The sequence below is a fragment of the Colobus angolensis genome, unplaced genomic scaffold, assembly GCF_000951035.1.
Source record: "Colobus angolensis palliatus isolate OR3802 unplaced genomic scaffold, Cang.pa_1.0 Scaffold8, whole genome shotgun sequence".
In the NCBI taxonomy this organism is placed as follows: Eukaryota; Metazoa; Chordata; class Mammalia; order Primates; family Cercopithecidae; genus Colobus; species Colobus angolensis.
In genome coordinates, this window is record NW_012121820.1 from 4,231,613 (window position 1) to 4,238,151 (window position 6,539).

Below are 6,539 nucleotides of genomic sequence, written 5' to 3' on the forward strand. Positions count from 1 at the left end.
TAGCCAGGATGGTCTCGATCTCCTGACCTCGTGATCCGCCCGTCTCGGCCTCCCAAAGTGCTGGGATTACAGGCTTGAGCCACCGCGCCCGGCCTAAAAGATCTCTCTTACAGTGGAAGTTGACAGGAATATTATAAATGTCATTGTTGCATAACTTTTCAAATTTCTAGTCGTGAATAGTTTTCAACTTTTAGATCTGTAACGTTATTTCAGTTTTGTAGGTTTACTTTTGAGCTTGATCTGGTACAGTGGAAATGTTACATGTTACGTTTTAGTTATTACTACCTGGAAGATGGGGAAGGATATACCTCTTAAAATTTATTTAGGAAAGAAACGCCAATTTAGTATCTGGGAAAGGACACAACACATTTTAGAAAATGTGCAGTGCTTCCCATTAAGCTTAAAGTAAAAATTATAAGCATTGAGAATTGTTACTGTAAATATAGTTTCTTCAGAATAAGTTGCTCTCTTTTATGTTTCAGCCAGAAAGCCCAGGTATATACAGATTACAGCAGATCCTTGAATAATGTTGTTTCAAGACAATGTGAGGAAAAAAACTGTTTGTGGAGTTTGCACATTCTCCCTATCCCTGCATAGGTTTTCTCTGGGTACTGTTGATTTCCTCCCACATCCCAAAGCTGCGCACATGAGGTTCACTGGTGTGTGGAGCAGTGTGTGTATGTGTGAGCACTTTCTGCAGTGGATATCCTGTCTAGGGCTGGTTCCGGCCTTGCACCCTGAGCTGTTGGGATAGGCTGCAGCCACCCCAACCCTGAACTGGAATAAGTGGTAAATTTTTTTTTTTTTTGAGATGGAGTTTCACTCTTGTCGCCCAGGCTGTGTGCAATCTCGGTTTACTGCAGTCCCACGCCTGTAATCCCAGCACTTTGGGAGGCTGAGGCGGGCAGATCACCTGAGCTCAGGAGACCAGCTGGCCAGCATGGCGAAATCCTGTCTCTACTAAAACTACAAAAAATTAGCCAGGCTTGTTGGCGGGCGCCTGTAATCCCAGCTACTCAGGAGGCTGAGGCAGGAGAGTCACTTGAACCTGGGAGGCAGAGGTTGCAGTGAGCGATTATCGTGCCGTTGCACTCCAGCCTGGGCGACAAGAACGAAAGTATGTCTCAAAAAAATTAAAAAAAAAAAAGTATGTCTACTTCACATTTATTTCAGTGTTTAATATTAGAAGTGTTTGGTCTTTATTTGAAAGTTTGGTGATGTTTTTCTGATGAGAAATGTGCCCTAGAACCTAACTCTTCTTTGTATCAGTTAGCCTGTGTTAGTCGGCAGTCTCAGTTTCCCAGAACCTATCCCTTACGTTAAGAGAGGATTTACTGTGTTTTAAGTTTAGAAATGGCCATGACTCATGGAACTCTCCTCCACCCCCATTCTAAAGTCCAGATCGTTAATATCATTCTGGGTGTTATCAAACTGGATGCTGCTTCATCCTGTCTCTCTCCCCAATACCACAAGGTAGTCTCAGTTTGTAGGGCAGCTTTCTTTCTTTCTTTTCTTTTCTTTTTTTTTTGTGAGACTGAGTCTCTGTCACCCAGGCTGGAGTGCTGTAGCGCAATCTCAGCTAACTGCAAGCTCCGCCTCCTGGGTTGACGCCATTCTCCTGCCTCAGCCTCCGGAGTAGCTGGGACTACAGGCGCCCGCCACCAGGCCCGGCTAATTTTTTTTGTATTTTTAGTAGAGATGGGGTTTCACTGTGTTAGCCAGGATGGTCTCCATCTCCTGACCTCGTGATCCCGCCCACCTCCGCCTCCCAAAGTACTGGGGTTACAGGCGTGAGCCACCACGCCTGGCCTGTAGGGCAACTTTCTTTGAGCCTTTTTACTGGATTGAGTAAGAGTGTAATTCAGTATAAAGATGAAACTTTCATGAAAAAGGTATCTTTTTGTGGGATTCCACAAGCCAGTTCCAGAGTTTGTTGCCCAGGCTGATCTTGAACTCCTGAGCTCAAGTGATCCTCCCACCTCAGCCTCCTTAGTAGCTGGAATTATAGGCAGAGGCCTTGTTTTCATGAGCTTCTAAATTGGATCATCTTATTTGATGTCATATTTAGTGATGCAGAATTGTTCAATTTGAGGAAATATAAATGCCTCCCCTCTCAAGAGCTTTGAGGTAGCTTTTTTAGAGCTTTCAAAAGTATTTAGAGAATTTTATGACAGATTTGTTTCACATTAGACCTATAACAGGTTATTTTACCTTGACTTCTGGTGATGGAGACATTTGTGGGTGAAATGCTTCTCGTGTAATTTTCTACATGAGGTTTTCTTTAAATAAAACTTCACCAGAATCAAGGCTGTATACCATTTGTGCTATTCCAAAAAATATAAAATGCCAGTTAACGGTTGAACTATGAGAGGGCATGTTTGTTGCTATGGTTATTTACCCCCACCATTTTATTATGAAAAATTTCAAACATATTAACAAAGTTTATGAAGTTTTATTGTGCATCTCTTTAGATACCGTCTATTTTCTGTTTATTTCTGCCCTGTTTCATGGTGGTGAATACCATCTACTCTTTATCATTAACATTTTACCATACAGTATTATGAAGCTTGAATAATGTTGGCCAAATCCATTGTTCTCACCTGCTAAGGAGATAATAGGATTATAAATATATAGCTAAGTTTATCTTATCAAATGCCACTGGATGGATGGCTTATATATCTGTCTTATTGACAGCTTAATGCTCTGAATTAGAAAACCTTACTGAAAGAAAAGTAATATTTTTAAAGTGGTAAAATGGAAATTACTACAAATAGCTTAATTTATTTTTTAAATGTTTACATTCCCATACTAGTGAATGAAGTTGATGTAACAGTGATTTATGTCACCAGATAAATGGAAGTAGAGAAAAATCCCTTAGGCTGTTAATTGCTGTATATTTTCTGGGATTACAAATGTTTATTAAAGAAGTAGACTCACGGAGCTCCCTCAAAGTATATTTACTGAAAGCAAAAGTGGAAAAATCTATTTGAGAAAGTGTTTGCTTTCGATTAAAAATTAGTCTTCTAAATATCAAATCTGTAACCCATCTGGCTTCTGTTTAATCTGGAATCTAATTTGGGAAAGAAGTGTGATGACTGTGTGGGTTTACAACAGTAGTGGAAGCAAAACTGGCCATTTTATTATGATAGAAATTTTGTGTCATGTCTCCCAGACAATAAAGGCTAAGAAAATCTATTTAAATACATTGGGGTCTTTTCCCCTGAATGAAAATGATTGCTGAGGGTTAAACCTTAATTAGATTGCCTCTGCTTTTTATTTTTCTGTTTTTTTTTGGAGACAATCTTGCCCTGTTGCCCATGCTGGAGTGCAGGGGTGTGATCTCGGCTCACTGCAACCTCCACTTCTTGGGTTAAAGCAATTCTCCTGCCTCAGCCTCCCGAGTAGCTGAGACTACAAGCGAGCACCACCACACCTGGCTAATTTTTTGTATTTTTAGCAGAGACGGAGTTTTGCTGTGTTGCCCAGGCTGGTCTCGAACTCCTGAGCTCAGGCAGTCCACCCGCCTCAACCTCGAGAAGTGCTAGGATTACAGGCTTGAGCGACTGTGCCCGGCCTTACCCCTGTATTTGATGTAGCTACAGAACTGGTTGCTCAGTGAGTGGGTTGGTTTTAGTCAGCATATTCTCTGATCCCATTTAAAACTTTTTACAAGTGGAGTGTCGCTGTAAGTTTTATAGATGTTCATGTGTAAGAACAGGTTTAGTGAATTTGCTGGATAATAATACTCGCTACTGTTGAGCTCTGTGATTCTAACCATGTGCCAGGTTAGAATTACAGGATGAAGGTTATTTTATGCAGAAAAGGAATCTAAAAGGTCAGGTTGAATTTACCTGATAATATAAAAGTTGCAGTTCATTTAGCTCTTTCCTTGAACCAAAATAAAAGGGTTTCTTAGACCCTTTATGTTGTATTTCTAATGCAAACATCTTTGCAACGGAAAGGTCATAATTGCTGAGGATACTTTCCAGAGGCCAGATAACTGGCTCAGAGTCCTGAGACACCAAGTATTAGTTCTAGAGCATAGGCTGGTCTGGCTCCAAAGTCACTACTCTTTCCACTGAACCATGCTTTGTCTCTAAATTATGCTTAGGTGCTTTTTGTTTAGGATAATTGTTTCTGCTTGTCACTAGCGGCCCTCCCCCGACTCTCCCCACCACAGCAGCTAGGATGAATTTTGCTCATTAGAACCTTAGATCAATTTGAAAGAAAGCCTGGTTAAGTAATAGTCTTTTACATGGACTCTTGAAATAGCTTCCCAGTTTGCTTTTATTTGTTATATCAAATTAAGCTAGAACTTAAAACTGATCCACAGGTTTGTGTGTGGGGAGGGGCTGTCTTATTAACCTTTGTGTTGGAGGCCAGCTCCTAAATTACTACTATCATGTGCCATCAAGTTTGTTAAAAATTGCCGGCACAGTGGCCCACACCTGTAATTCCATCATTGTGGGAGGCCAACGCAGGCGCATCACCAGAGGTCAGGAGTTCGAGACCAGCCTGGCCAACATGGTGAAATCCTGTCTACTAAAAATACAAAAATTCACTGGGTGTGGTGGTGTGTGCCTGTAATCCCAGCTACTTGGGGGACTGAAGCAGGAGAATGGCTTGAACCCAGCAGGTGGAGGTTGCAGTGACCTGACATTGTGCCACTGCACTCCAGCCTGGGTGACAGAGCAAAACTCCATGTACAAAAAAAAAAAACAAAAACAAAAAGCCAGTAGTCCAGATTGTTGCTAAAAATTCATTTCTTCTGAATTCTAACGTTCTGCTTTAGTGGAAATGAATTAACTAAGCTTCCAATTAACTTTATAGGATAGGTGCTGGTTGTCCTGTTTCCTTCCTAGCCCTTTCTTTTTTTTTTTTTTTTTGAGACGGAGTCTCGCTCTGTCGCCCAGGCTGGAGTGCAGTGGCTGGATCTCAGCTCACTGCAAGCTCTGCCTCCCGGGTTTATGCCATTCTCCTGCCTCAGCCTCCCGAGTAGCTGGGACTACAGGCGCCCGCCACCTCGCCCGGCTAGTTTTTTGAATTTTTTAGTAGAGACGGGGTTTCACCGTGTTAGCCAGGATGGTCTCGATCTCCTGACCTCGTGATCCACCCGCCTGGGCCTCCCAAAGTGCTGGGATTACAGGCTTGAGCCACCGCACCTGGCCCCTAGCCCTTTCTGACATCCCTTTTGTGGCTGATACTGTTGGGAGTATTTAATGCAGCTTTCTGTTTGGAATTGAGCTGCTTCCTGAACAATTTTGTTTTATTTTTCTTTGAATCGGTGATCTGAATCAGAAGCTTCTTTGGTATTCCACCCGGGCAGTCGTCGTCTTTTATGGCTAGTCTTAAAAGGCTGGATCAATGAAATTAAATCTGCCTTTGGATTTGAGCTTTTAGTGAGATGGTGTCTGAAGTTCCATTTTGTGTTTAACTTAACTGAGGCTACCATGTAGTCTGTAATGACATAGCATGTCTCGCTAATCACTAAAAGGTGTTGGAAATGCCCCTTGGGATGAAGTGAGCAGATAATGCTGCTTACATTGTTACTATATTAGCTCCCTTCAGAGATGAGCTTTAGCATCTAACTAGATCTTGTCTGATTTTCTCCTGTCTTTGCTTTTTTGAAGTCCATGCCTTCTATAGATTACAATTAACTGAGGCATGAATTTTCTACCCTTGCAGATTCCACCTCGATACAAATAGGGCCATTGTTTGCTGAAGCCATTGTGATTTTATGCAGAATGTTGGGCTGTCCTTTCCTCTGTCAGAAAGAACAATTTATATGTAATGATAAGTCTAATTATGCTTGGAAGCTTATTTTCCTTGTTGCACAATTGAACCAACCTGCTCATGAAAGCTCCGTGACCCTTTACCTAGATGACAGTCAAATATAGTTAGGCAAGTAAGTTTCCTTTTGGTTTATCATTGAGTAAACCTTTGCAACCTGTAATGTTTAGCAAGTGACTACTTCTGTATAGTAATTTTCCTTTTAGCTGAGAATTTATTCAAGCACCAAACATAAAAAAGAATACAAGTGAAATCAACTTTCTTTTGCATGAGTGACTTTCTATAATTTGCTACTTTTTATCATCTTTTTTTTTGAGATGGCGTTTCTCTCTTGTAGCCCAGGCTGGAGTGCAGTGGCGCGATCTCAGCTCACTGCCACCTCCACCTCCCAGGTTCAAGCGATTCTCCTGCCTCAACCTCCTGAGTAGCTGGGATTACAGGCGTGCACCACCGTGCCTAGCTAATTTTTGTATTTTTAGTAGAGATGGGGTTTCGCCATGTTGGCCAGGCTGGTTGCGAACTCTTGACCTCAGGTGATCCACCTGCTTTGGCCTACCCAAGTGCTGGGATTACAGGTGTGGGCCACCATGCCCAACCTTTGTTTTTTTTTGAGATGGAGTTTCGCTCTGTTGCCCAGGCTGGAGTGCAGTGGCACAATCTTGGCTCACTGCAAGCTCCGCCTCCCGGGTTCACACCATTCTCCTGCCTCAGCCTCCTGAGCAGCTGGGACTACAGGCGCCCGCCACCAC